General features: G+C 40.8%; 1 protein-coding gene and 1 long non-coding RNA gene across 3 annotated transcripts in view; one reads left to right on the forward strand and one right to left on the reverse strand.

Annotated features, from left to right (window-relative positions):
- The window catches only part of LOC147336283 (protein NLRC3-like), a 69,033-nt gene that overhangs the window by 25,568 nt on the left and 29,456 nt on the right, over positions 1-14,009 (forward strand). The window lies entirely within an intron of this gene.
- Positions 8,219-11,426, reverse strand: LOC147336284 (uncharacterized). 2 transcript variants are annotated; one of them, XR_015128268.1, is made up of 4 exons: positions 11,184-11,426; positions 8,954-10,109; positions 8,730-8,829; positions 8,224-8,506 (listed from the first exon to the last, which is right to left on the reverse strand). It is a non-coding gene; the product is annotated as an uncharacterized LOC147336284 (long non-coding RNA). The 2 variants fall into 2 exon arrangements; XR_015128267.1 differs by having other exon boundaries at positions 8,219-8,829; positions 11,184-11,425.

Here is a 14,009-nt window from a genome sequence, read left to right on the forward strand (position 1 = left end):
TTTCAGTTCTATGAAGCTTTGAGTATTTTGGATCAGTAGCACTGCTGTGTTTGTTGCATCATATTGCTGTGATTGTTTATATGCTTTATATATTCTGAGCTAAGTTGATCTATAGTGTTACATCATATTCTATAAGGATGTTATGTGTTTGTAGACTTTCTGCCCAGTTTGACCCATTTAGCAGAAGTCAGCCTGTTTAAGGCTCTGATGTCTATTCTGTATGACTTAAAGCAGTTATGACATGGTCTGATTTTCTCACCCAATAAAGGAATATTTCATATATCAGTCTACTCTTCATTCTATCAGACACAGTTATCACAGCTCGTACATTTGCTTTTTACACATATATGTAAGCACTGAGCCACATTTAGTAATACCAACATATTAAAAGAACAATATTTCTCTCTTATATATGATACATCTATATACACACTGTCACAGATACTTGAGTGTCTTTGAGTGAAGATTTAAGGTGATAGGAAATATAAATAACTGCAACTTGAATCTTTGACACAGAGTTCATGCTTCAGAGTTCAGATGTTCAGAGTTCATGGACCGTTGAGGCTGCGAACTTTAAGGCTGCAGACCCTGAATTGGGATACAGCCATCGACTGTGGAAACCTTGCAAGTGGATCGTAAAGGTTGTTACAGAGTCTTTCATGTCTAAATTTGCCGTTAATAATTATATAATTGTAGGAATCATCTAGTTTGCTTACACTGATTACGTTGGCACTTTGTTAGCGCTACAACAACGGTCAGACCCCCGAGGCATCTAAACTTTAGTAAGAATGTGCACTTTTGACACCTCTGGTTAGCATTTAGTGGTCAGTTTCAAACGTATTTGATTTTTGCTTGTTATGAACAAATTCACTTCACTACTTTTCACGATCTGTAACATCAATGCACATTGTTCCATTTACTGCATATTGCACTTTATTCATATCTCTCATTCCACCTGCAAAAACATTGTAAAGTCGTCACAGAGAGTTTTATGTATGTATAAATACTAATATTCTCTATTTATTCTGCTTTATTGCCAAGATGTTAGTTAGCCTTTGTTCAGTTGTCTTTTATATGTCAATAGATACGTATGTCACAAATAAAAGTTTCTTGTAAATTATGTTTTTGTAAAGAATTTTCTCCCAAATCTCTTACATGCTAACTGTAACGTGTTATTTCTGCTAAAACCTGAACTTAAATGTGTATATGGTGTTTATCTGTTTTTCTCTCTGTTTTAGATGCAAATATCAAATTGGAGTTCTGCCTCCAGGCCAGAGTTGCAGGAATGCACCACGTGTTGGCTGTTTCACTGCCCTCTGTGCCCCACTCTCAGCCCTGCTGTCAGGGCAAAGATTGAGCAGCATATAAATGGACACATTCAAAGTGCTTTGCCTTTCAAAGGTATGTTGGTATTAAATATACCTCATAGTTAAAGTCATAAATATGCACTTCTTTTCAGCACCTCTGCAGGTCTTTGTTGACTTAAAAGTTATTTTTCACATTGTACAGTTCAGTTCATTCATCAGCGAGAGAAAAAAGTGTTTTCATTAAATATTTTTCCTGTTCACCACATTTCCTGACAGCTCTTGTGATCCACACCATTTTGCTTTCATTATTGAGGACAGCTTGGATATTTTTGTTAATATGTACAATCTGATTGTTAGATAAACTGACTGCATTCTATACAACTACATTTAAATTACATGTTTTTTCTTTTTTTCTCTCTTACAGACAAAATGATGTGCCGGTGCACTTTCACTGCCCTTCTGTAACATGACAGTCATACAGCGTGGGGATATGGCAAGGCAATTATTGTCATGTCAGCATTCAGGACTGCTCCCCACTGAACTCTCCGTGGAGCCTCGTCTCCCTCTCCATGTCTCGTCTCCAGCATCTAAACCATTTCCTGAATCTTGGGTAGAACATTCATGTGCTCCACCCTCTGTGCTAAATGAAACTGGGGCTTGTGGAAAGTCCATGAAAATGAAACGTCCTCACTGTGGTCTTAGTCTTCTTACAAAAAAACTTCAAGGCTCACATGATGAGGAGGCATTCAAACAGGTCAATAGATGTTTGCCTGGCCTGTCATCCACAGTGTTTTTGTGTAGAGGGACTTCTTCCTCTTTGTTTTTCAGTTTGCAGAGGACATGGAGCTCTTTTTAAAAGCATGTGCTGACGAGCAGAGACTACAGGTCAAAGCGATGTTTGACATTTAATGGACAGATGAAGGCACTGGCTGTTTGTTTGTGTTTTTTATCTGTTGTTTGTTTTTCAGTGTACAGAATTCCAGTTAAACTTATTATAAAATGCTGTTCACTTGTTTCCATACTTATAGTAAAAAATGTAAGTGTAAATGTAACAGCATTGTTTATACTTGTAACTTCAGAGTAAAAAGCTTATTGTTGATATTAACATTAATGTATTATCCTGTAATCAATAATATTTTTATGCATTTTACGCATTAACCCTCTGATCTCTATCCTGGCCATTTGGGGCCACTTCACTTCTCCTTGTTTGACTGCTACACTGCAGTGGACCAAAAGAATGACGCAGGTTTGATCTTAAGGCTCTAATAGTTGTGTGTGTTGTGCATGACATTGCAACGCAAACATGTATTTGCAAGATAGACTGGAATAAATTATGATGCATCAAATATTACACAGGCTGCAGTGAATTGTTGTTGATACAGGTTATTGAGCTTTGAGTTTCCCAGTCAAACGTAGCTTTGACACACATGCTAACACTCTTACTCTTGTACATTTCATAACAAGACACCAAAGCCAAAATATTAGCTCTCAAAAAAAATCCAAAGCTGCAGCTGCAGCACACACAGCAACAAACACTGTTAGTAAATGTGTCCTGGAGTTTCTGCAGGTGCAGAAAGTGCTGCTGCTGTAAGTCAGCCTAACAGCTTCCAGATCACTGATATTTCTGGAAAGATGGCAAGAAGGGCATCACTGCTCATTTCTACAATCTCCCAGATCTTGGAATACAAGCCCCTGTCCCATGAAAACCACTTCACAGTAGTAGGAGTCCACTAAAACCTACAAATGAAGAGTGATCCTGGAAGAAATAGGGCGCACACTAGTGACCTCAACAGTTGCAAGACAGCCTTGTCCCCGATGCTTATATGAAAAAAAATATGAAGATTTATGAAACCATTAGGACTTTATTACTGTTTTATCTGAAAAGCTACTGGTAATATTTAACCTAACTGGGATTTAAAGTGTAAAAAACAGAATGTAGATAAAATTTTGGTTTTGATGAAAAGGAGTGGAGCTTGTGAGCCACAATGTAAGCAGTGTTGCTTTGCTGACATGCACTCGATGCTGGCAGTACAAGCATTGTAGTGGTTCTTATATTTTTGTAAACTAACTGTATAATATATTGAGCCATTCAACAGTACACAAATGTTTGTAGGCTCCTTTTTGTATGCAACCTGCATGTCTTTCTGAATTAATTGTTTGTTTATATCATGTTTTTCAGGACAAAGAAGAAGTTAAAGTCAAGTGGAAGCCTTGCTCAACATGGTATGTAGTAACAACTTTGTTGGACGGGAACAGACATTCATACTGTTGATAAATAGTTATCACCTCAATTTGAATTCATGTATTTGGACTAAAGTAAATTGGGAGCTGTTAGCTGTCAAGCTGCTCCTCTGTGAGGAGCTTGATAGCTGTCCACCTCCAAAGTCCATTATGAGTTTTGGAGGTGGACATGGTCAAGACTTTTAAGAGTTGGCGTAAGACTTCACTTCTTTATAGAGCTTATAGTTGGGGCTGGTTCAGGTCAGCCCTTAGTTATGCTGTCATAGCACCAGACTGCTGGGGGTTAGTGTCTACTCGTGTCATTGTATATATCCAGGAATATGTGCCTGAGGATAGTTGTCATGAAATCAATATTAAATCAAAGTTTTCCTTAATGACCACAGCTGGCATGAGTTCTCCAAAGCTGCCTGCTGTCTCAGGATCTGTCTCCAAAAAGAACCAGGGAGCGCTAACATGTTATGTTCTAGACTGATGAAGAAAATGCACATTAAACATAGTATAAACTCACTATGTTAAGTAATGTGAAGAGGATGCCTTTAGCTCCTATTGGGTTGGTTCCTTGATCAGTGCAATACAGAATCATTCATCTGGTTTGATGTAATGTCCTTCAAACACGTCAAAATGAGGCTCTGTAGTCTGTGTGGCCTCCACATGCCTGTATGACCTCACTACAACACCTGGGCATGCTCCTGATGAAGTGGCAGATGGTCTCCTGATGGATCTCCTCCCAGACTCCAGGACTAAAGCATCTGCCAACTCCTGGACAGTCTGTGGTGCAGTTGGTGGATGGAGTGAGACGTGATGTCCCAGATGTCCTCAAATGGATTCAGATCTGGGGAATGGGCGGGCCAGTCCACAGCATCAATGCCTTCGTCTTGCAGGAACTGCTGACACACTCCAGCCACATGAGGTCTAGCGCTGTCTTGCATTAGGAGGAACCCGGGGCCACCCGCACCAGCATTTAGTCTCACAAGGGGTCTGAGGATCTAATTTCAGCACCTAATGGCAGTCAGGCTACCTCTGCCGAGCACATGGAGGGCTGTGCGGTCCCCCAAAGAAATGCCACCCACACCATTAGTCACCCACTGCCCAACCATCATGCTGGTGGATGTTTCAGGCAGCAGAAGGTTCTCCAATATGTCTCCAGACTCTGTCACAAGTACTTAGTGTGAACTTGCTTTCATCTGTGAAGAGCACAGGGCGCCAGTGGCAAAGTTGCCAAGCTTGGTGTTCTCTGGCAAATGCCAAACATCCTGCACGGTGTTGGGCTGTAAGCACAACCCCCACCTGTGGACGTCGAGCCCTCATACCACCCTCATGGAGTCAGTATCTGACCGTTTGAGCAGACGTGCATATTTGTGGCCTGCTGGAGGTCATTTTGCACAGCTCTGGCCTTTCTTTCCTACCCCACAGTACCTTTCCTTATCTTTTGTTTCCTACTCTTTTACTTAGTCTTTGATCACGGTTGTCTTTCTAGATAATTAATGTCATTTGTTCTGGGGCGAGTCACTGGCTCGGGTGCATTCTGGGACTGTCAGTTCACCAGTGTGCTGGCATGCTTCTTAACAAACACACCACTACAGCAAACATCTCAGTTGTACTTGTTGATTTCTTCAACAAAACACTGAACAAAACATGTCCTTGTGAGTGTGCTGCCTGGTGCTTTTACATTTTGTGGTAATTTGAGCAGCCCAGAAAGCATCCCATGAATTCAATTATGTTATTGTATCTGAACATGTACACGAGTCATTAAATTAGATGGGAAAGAATGATTCAGGGTAAACAACTGCACCAAGGGAATTACATTTTTCTTCTCAACATGTAAAATGTCTGTTGATAAGCAATTTCTGAAACAGACATTATAAAAATCACATTAAACAGATGTGATTAACTTTTTATTCTAGCAAACATAACATCAATGATGACACAATCAGTCTTCATCAGAAGTGCTCAAATCACTCTCATCGTCTGAAACGTCCTCCTCCTCCTCCGAGTCCATTTCCAGGAGTGGTTGGTGGCTGAGGATTCTCTTGTACACGTCCTTTACTTTGAGCGTTTCAGCTTTCAGTTCACTTTGTTTTTAAACCAGGCTATGGAGTCCTTTCTGTGCATCCTCCGACATGCCAACAAGGGAGGCTGTAAAAACAACAAAACTATTAAATATAAGTAAAACAAACAAACAGACAAAAAAACTCACCTCATAAACACAAGGAGTTAGGATCATGTAATTAAGCTTTTTTTAAGGGAGAAGGCAGTGTTAGCTAGCAACCCAAATATAGGTAAAAGATCCAGTAAGACTTTAGCATCTGCTATTATTTTCAATCAATTCATCACCAAATGTATAAATAAATAAAAGATGTGCTTACAGTCTGAGGAGATTGTCCCCAACACCACAGATCGCATTTGCAACACTGTCCAGTGATGCTGCATCTCCCTGCAAAGGATCATCTCCTCCTCTCTCAGGCGCCTCACAGCCATCACCTTCTCAAAGACCTTTCTCTTTGTCCGGAGGTCAGCAGCAGCTGCAGTTTAACAACATCAGATGGGAAAACATAGCAGCATATTATGATTCAAGAACAAAACATTCAACTGCTGCTCAGATACTGGGAGTTTGTTTAAAAAGGATATTTAGAAATCAAGAGCTTACGTTCACTTGTGCTCTGCCAGGGCCAAACGTCGCTCTGCATGAGGGCATCACTGGATACGATTTGCTTTGTTGCTTGTTTCCTTGTTGTAGTCGTCAACAGCAGCCGCCAAGCGTTTCTTCTCATCTAAGATGACCTTGCGAATTCTGTGTCGCCTCTTGTTGCTATCTGTAAATAATCATAAAAAGGAACACCTTCACATAATGCATATATTTACATTTTAATCTACACTCATCAATTCGTTTGCTAGAACAAATCACATCCAGCTTAAACAAACCTGGATCTGATTTTATTCTGTTTACAAAGTAGCTGTACAAGCTGTACAAACTGAGCATCAAACGGTCCGTTTCAAAGAAACTGTGACACCATTTTGTCTGTAAAGACTTTGTGTTCGCACTCTGATGATGACGACAAGCTCCTCTACTCGTGCCTGCAACGCTCCAAGGCTGCCATCAGTTTGATCCGTTTCTAAGTGAGAGGAATATTAATCAGAACACAGGATGAGTAACAGTCACCAAACTACAGTGGACTCTGTAATCACTGACTTGATGATATTCATTATAAGACATCTGGAGCCTTCATGTGCTGCATTATCATGAGATAACAAGTATGTTGGTGTTCAGCTTTATAAAACCAACTAGTACGACATCACTTCAACCCAGGTCCAATCCAATTTGATCAAACGCAACAACTCTGCCATCAATTCTGCTTTTACAAGCTTATTTTTCATTGTTTGTTGACACTGTCAGAAAGATCTTAACTCTAAGTTCTTTAATGAGGCCATGGTGGGTCCTGTTGTTATACACGAGTGCATTATATTGAGACTCACCTTCAGCCCATTGCTGCAGTGTGTCGTCATCCACACCCAGCTCATTTCTGCTCGCATTCAGGCTCCACTTGTTCTCTAAAGATCCTTATGATCTAAGAATACATTAATAAATGTCATTCATATGGACATTTTTAGAGTACTGGTGTTTCCCCCCCATTACCACACACATTAAAATGGGTGTTGAAAAAATGACCTTTAGATATCTCTGGCTCAAAGTGCGGCCCAGTTGTTCCACTTTCCTTTTGTTCCAGCCCAAAGCCAGGAGGCTCAGCATGTCTGTTCGCCCTGCATTTCAGTTAGTATACAAATAAGAATGAATGAGCAGGAGACTGAGTGGAATCTCACACACAGACACACACCTGCTTTAGACATGTACTTCGTTGTGATGGCCGCCCTAGACAGGAAACTGTTTACTTGCTCCACCTCTTCTCCAACTGTAGAACCGGCCCCATCCTGAAACGCACCTCCCCATTTGATCTATAGAAAGGAGGTCACAATACATGACTGCTGAATTCATTCAACCTTATAACAAAATGTCTTAAACGTATCCAAGACTACAAGCTGCAGTATACCTCGCATATCCAAGTGTGAGCTACTCAAAATGAAGTACACATTAAGATAAAGTCAAGTAAATAGTATTACGACAACACCAAGAGAAAAACAAAATAAATATCCACCCATCCAAATATGTATCCACACACACACACGTATGAGTATATGGTTATGGCGTTAACGTCATTTTAACAAGATTAACGCTGACAGCACTGATATATATGTGTATCTTACATCATTTGTGTGTCTCTGGATGTATTTCACAAACTCAGCAACTTCCTCATCTTTCTCAATGAAGACACCTTCAAAGTTCCCCTGCTCTGAAGTGCTGAACGAACACGGTGACAGTTGTTTGAAAAGAAACATCAAAATACAATTTTTGTACAAATCCATATTTGATTTATGTACACAATGCATAACGTACCTTGCATTTGATTGAAAGCGATAAAGCTTGCAGTTTCCATCAACTGAGACGGCGAGCATGTCTGGAGTGCAGGCAGGGCAGCTAAAGCATGGCTCCTTGCACATCCTGTCCACCTCACACTTTACAGCACTCCACTCCAAGAAACTTTTACTGAAGGCATCAGCTGATATTCGGCCAGTCTTTTAAGTAGAGGACAAACAACAGAATATTCACGGACAGTCATCATAAACATTGATTTGCACAATTTCCTTAAACTTGACAAATTTAGAAACTCACCCTTCCAAAATGGGCTGTTCGTTCATCCAGCACTTTGACAAAGGCCTTAAGTGACATCCCTGCTGCAGCTTCTTAATGTCATAGAAAGACTGAAAGACATCCATTGAAAACAGGGTGCAGAAATTTAAGGTGCCAGGCCAATATCCACCACCCTGGAAGTCCTTAACTGAGGGGGACCACATTAGGCCACAGCTGGTGCAGCTCACCACTGGCAGTGCAAGGTTATAACGGCCTTTAGGAAGGATAAGGAGAAATCCAGTCATGGCTCAACAAAGACATTCATTTTTTCCCATGTTGTTTTCAAAGCGGTCTGGTAAATCCAAATGACCTTTGACAGGTGCCCACATATACTGCGGGCCGAGGGTAATTCAAAACAATGTAGCAATGTACAATTTGCAATAAAACCTGCAAACACATCTATTGTGTATGTACTGTGTGACAAAAGAGCAACTTACCATTTATGGTTACAAGAGCCACAATTGCACCGGGTGAAACCTCAACGTTACCTGCTGGGCAGTCACACACAGTCTGGTCTTTGCACAGGCAACAGCCGAACTAACATTAAAAACACACAATATATATAAAAAGAATTGGAAATTAAATGATACACAATAAATATACAATAACAGCACACACTCATAGTACATAGCAATAAATGCATAAGACTTAAAAACCGTACCTATTGGATTGTGAAACTCTGATGAAGGCTGCAAAAACCCTCCTGTTACTGCCTCTCTGCTGTGCAGGACAAAGCGTGTGTGAACTGCAATATCACAGTCAGCACAAAGGAATGGAAGAGGCAGGCAGTCCAGACACCTCACAACTACTTGTTTGCCACACTGACACACACGGTGTGACTGTGGATCCAGAGTAGCTAACATATTGTCTATAAGACAAGGCCTGGCCTCTTTCCACTTTAGCAAGGACACCATGTTTCTGATCGCCCAGTGAGTAGCAGCTGACTCAGACAACGTCTCACAAGTCATGGCTGCGTCCTCTTCTCCATCCTCCAACAACTGAAGGAGCTCCTGACGAAGCACCTCAGTTCCACACACTAACAGAAAAAAAATAAAGAAACTCTTCCACAAAGTGAAAAACACTCTAGGCAGTATGTTTCTTAGGACTGCACAAAAGCCCTGCCTAACTCAACTATAACAACAAATATAAAAGTAAAGGAATCACAATATATACAAGAAGGTAAAGTACCTTTTGTTGGGTTGACACTGGCAACATAACTAGGTTCTTCACGTGGACACTGATGCTGATCTGCAGACACTGGGGGGAAAAAGAGATTGAAGAATATTTACTTACTGAAATTCTTTGGTGAAAACAAGTTGTGAGATAAAATCAATGGTTGTGAGAACACTGACCACGTGGCAACTAGTACTTCGACTGGATGATGGTCTTTGAGGAATAAAATCTCCCTGTCTGTCAAGGGCGGCATCACTTACATTTTGATTAGATACCTTGAGTTTGTAAATGATCAGATTACATAATTGGAATACAATGTATCCAATTCAGGGTTGCAGGAGGATGAAGCCTATCCCAGCTGATACAGGACAAAGACAGGCTGCCAGTTTATTGCAGGGCTAACACGATATGTGTAACAGAAAATCCACTTAAATGTTTGATATTTCTTATAATAATCATAATTATGACTATTATTTAAAGGTTTCTTTAAATAATACATTTTGATTTTTTATAACCTCTAAAATATAAACCTGAGCTGTTTCAGATTCTGACCTCTGACCTCACTGCAGCTCCCTCTTGGAAGTACGTCTGCTTCTTGTCTACCCCCAGTGATGACCGCCTGCCCTTGATATCACGTACTGTACCTGAGGAACAAAAAAGGACAAACACTTGCCTTCATTTAAGAAGTACATTCATACAGAGGTAATCTATGGAAACACACTAGTTCACCCTTTGGGAGAAATCAGTTCCTGTGAAACATTTCTGTAAATGAACATCATGTGGAGAATGAATGAAATGAGTTCTTCAGGTGACTCAGCAGTCCCACACTGACAAATGAAATCTAGTTAAACTATTAAGCATATTTGCTCTTCTGAAATCTGTGTTAAACAACAACAAACATAAATTAGTAACAAAAATACAGCTGAGTAGAGGCTTTACAAACCACCAGCAGCCATAATGCTAAATTTTAATCTTCAAATGTTTCTGAGCCGTCTTCAACCTGCTTTTAACACATTAAAGTCCCACAGTCAATGCAGCCTGACTCAATCCTAGATGTTCAGCACACAGAGACACAGAGGTGCCGTTTAAAGTTTAGTGATAACCTGAGTCACTGATCATTTGCAGTATTACAGAGTCTGGCAGTCTTTGCATGATGTCCACGTCACTGTGAGTTTCTAGCTGACTCTCAGGTGTGACAGGTGTGCCAGCAGGAAAGAGTAATAATAACCTGCATCCTGAGGTTTGTCATGCAGGATTAAAGCAGCCAGGCTTTGTTCACACAGCTAGGATTGTATTTTACACTGACCCTGGGTCAGTATAAGTATCATACAGTTTAAACGAAGCACTGAAACTTGCACATATTTATTACAGATGCACTGAAGCTAATCGAGATATTTGCTGTCAGTCTGTGGCTGCGATTAAACACTTTACTGGAAACTTTATTAACTAGTAACTTCATCAGTCATGACAGAAGCTAATATTTCTGTGCTAACATCGTTTAAACAGTAACAGCTTTCCTCCAATATAAGCTAACGTTTACACCGTAACTTTAAGCTAGCACCATAAAGACGGTAAAACACGTAATAATATCTACAAATGCATCTTAAAGCTGTTATATTAGCACTCGGTGTATTACTAACATAACCACATTAACATTACTGACACTCGCAGACTTTTAATAGTCATTCTATAAATGCTGTCCGTTTAAATGGTCTTACCTGGTGGTCCATATGGTCCATAAGTGAAGCAGAGGGAGCCTGACCATGCGTCACACGTTTGACGAGTTGGGAGTGAGAACGTGTTGGGCTATAAGGAACACACTCACTTCCTGAGCCCTGGGCAATAAGAGACGTTTTGTGTTTTATGATTTATTGATATGTTTGATCCTTTCTGACCTGCGTTAATGAAGCAGTCATTAGAGCACCATGTCCGCTAGAATAGTTCTGTAGTTTGATGCTTGAGTCGTTGCAGACTTGTTGAAACTCCCTCACCCGTCAAAGCAGCGTCTTTGTTATTCGCGTCCAGCAGATGGCAGTGTTTCACTGTCTGACGGCTGTCTGAAGCTTCAGCTGGATTATCCGTTTGCTATGTTTGCCATGTTACAGTGGGGAGGAAAAACTCCTTTTTAACAGGAATATCTAGACATGAGTGATTACTGCAGTGGGGCACTATCTGTGCTATCTATAAGAAATGTTAGCAACAATAAAACTCTGAGGATCAGGGCTCCATTTCACTCCAGTGTTCAGTGGCATTTTAAAAGAGTGAATACCGACGCTGAATGTCTTTGTAAAGCAAAAGCACTTTGTTAGCCTTTACAGAGCAAAGCTATGGATCAATGTGCAGTGAAGAAAAATCGAGGTGGCCAGTCTGTCCTTTCCTAACCAATCACAGAGCTCCTTACATAGCACCATGTGGCTAATTTGCGTTTTACTGATATTGCTGGGCTGCTGTCAATCATTTTGTCTTTATATTACAACAGAGCATTGACCTTTAACCTGTTTAATTCATACTGAGTATTTAAAAAAATGTATTGTCATAATAAATTCTGCCTCACTGAAACACCATTTTGCATTAGCCTCTATCACCTGACTTGTCACTGATGATATCACTGCATGAGCAGGCGAGCGGTAGCGGCGGGGGGGTGTAGGTGAAGCTCGTGAAGAACAAAATCCTGTACGAGCGGACGCAGTGAGTCCAATAACCAGGGGTAACTGGAAATAAGGTGTTGTAGGTTGGCTTCCACAGTGTAAAGAGACGCTTCTCCCTCATGCTCTAACAGCTGGTAAATCAATTTAGAAGCAGAGTCGATAACGGCCTCCTGAAGCTCCCTAGGTGGGGTGACTGCCGCTGGATCCATATCTGGCTGGTCCGTACTGTCACGGCGGGTGAGGAGAGCCGTGTGAAAATAATAAATGAGGATCCAATCGCAGGCAGTAGTGGAGAAGTGAAGGTGGTTTATTGAACACAAAAATAAATATGGACAAACAGCAAATGGAGCACGAAGTAAACTAGACTGGAAACAACTAAACTACAGAGCACAAACACACGGGTGAGACATGGTGGACACACAGACGGACCAGCAACTACAATGACAGAGGACACGACTTAAATACACAGAGAAACACAAGGGAATTACACACAGGTGGTGGACACAGCTGGGAATAATCACCAAGACGAGACAGAGGCAAAACTGAACACACTCACATGAGACGCAGACCTTCACAATAAAACAGGAACAAGAAACCATCACACTAAGACGCAGACTCGACATAGAGAGAGAGACAGAAAATGACACATGGAACTAAACTAAACCTGCAAAAACATGACAACTCAAAATACTGGGTCAAACTGACCCAGAACCGTGACAGACTTTCTATAATGTTTTGCTTGAGCATGTCCTGCTTTTCTGTAATGTTATTTCTACAGTTTTAGCAGTTCTTCTCGAGGGAAAGAGAAAGATGTAAAAATCTTATACGTTATATATGTTAAATAACATGTGTAGTGCTCACATGTAATGCAGATGTTAGCTTTGATCTAACCAATAAATCCTGATTGGATGTTGTTAGCGTTAGCACTTGTGTTTGCTTCCCTGCTGTACAACAGCATTACCAAAATACAACTGAAGAAACAAACTCAGTTATGAAAAGTTTGTGTTCAGTTTGCAGTCGCTGAAAATAATTACACCTTTGGGAATGACATGGAAATGCTCCCACACTAAAGATTGGGTTTTGTTTTGGGGATTTTCCATCTTAATTTATCTGTCTTATTTGGCTACATCTACGACACTGCTATGCTCTCTCTTGCCTATGTTTTCGTGGCTGCTGCTATCTGTATTTTAATATATATATATATATGCAATGAAAATTCCCGTCTCGCCCCTCCCGGCAGTCTGTATACTTTAAGCTCGGGTAGTTTTTACACAGGATACGGGAGGATTACTGAGAAGAACCTAAGCAAACACGTGACAAGTTTTCAACAGGAATGAATGACAGTAAAAATGTTACCTCACAGATCGTTTTCATGCCATCAGTAATGAGCTGGTTTCAGCTGGACTGGACACACTCAAATGGCAAAGAAGGTTGTGTAGCCTTTGCAGAGAAGATGAAATGCATTCATGTAAATCAAAATGCATCTTTTAATTGAGGTAGAGGTTTGTCAGAGATATTATTCTCATAATGTACCTTTGTCCCAGCTGATTACCTTCATTAAACAGCAGGTTGCAAAAACCTCTTGTGTACCTCTTTTCAACCACTGGGAGGCGCTACAGCTTCATTCCTTTCACACTAAGGCAGCGGTAGGGAACTCCAGGCCTCGAGGGCCGGTGTCCCTGCAGGTTTTAGACGTTCCCTACCCCTGCACTAAGGCCTTTGAAATCTTCATTAACACTGAGCTTGAAATTTCTATCAGTCGAATGCAAAGGAGTTCTGTGGTTGTAGGACAGAGGTAGGGAACGTTAATCTGCCATCATTTAGATTATATGACAACAACCTTCAAATCTGAAGTCTCAGAAATCTGCTTCATGTACAAGTTCCTCCAGTAATCAG

This window comes from Aulonocara sp. 'chitande type north' Nkhata Bay, linkage group LG3 (genome assembly GCF_057382095.1).
Source record: "Aulonocara sp. 'chitande type north' Nkhata Bay isolate Kocher_YH1m ecotype deep benthic linkage group LG3, A_spYH_male_GT1.1, whole genome shotgun sequence".
NCBI classification, from domain to species: Eukaryota; Metazoa; Chordata; class Actinopteri; order Cichliformes; family Cichlidae; genus Aulonocara; species Aulonocara sp. 'chitande type north' Nkhata Bay.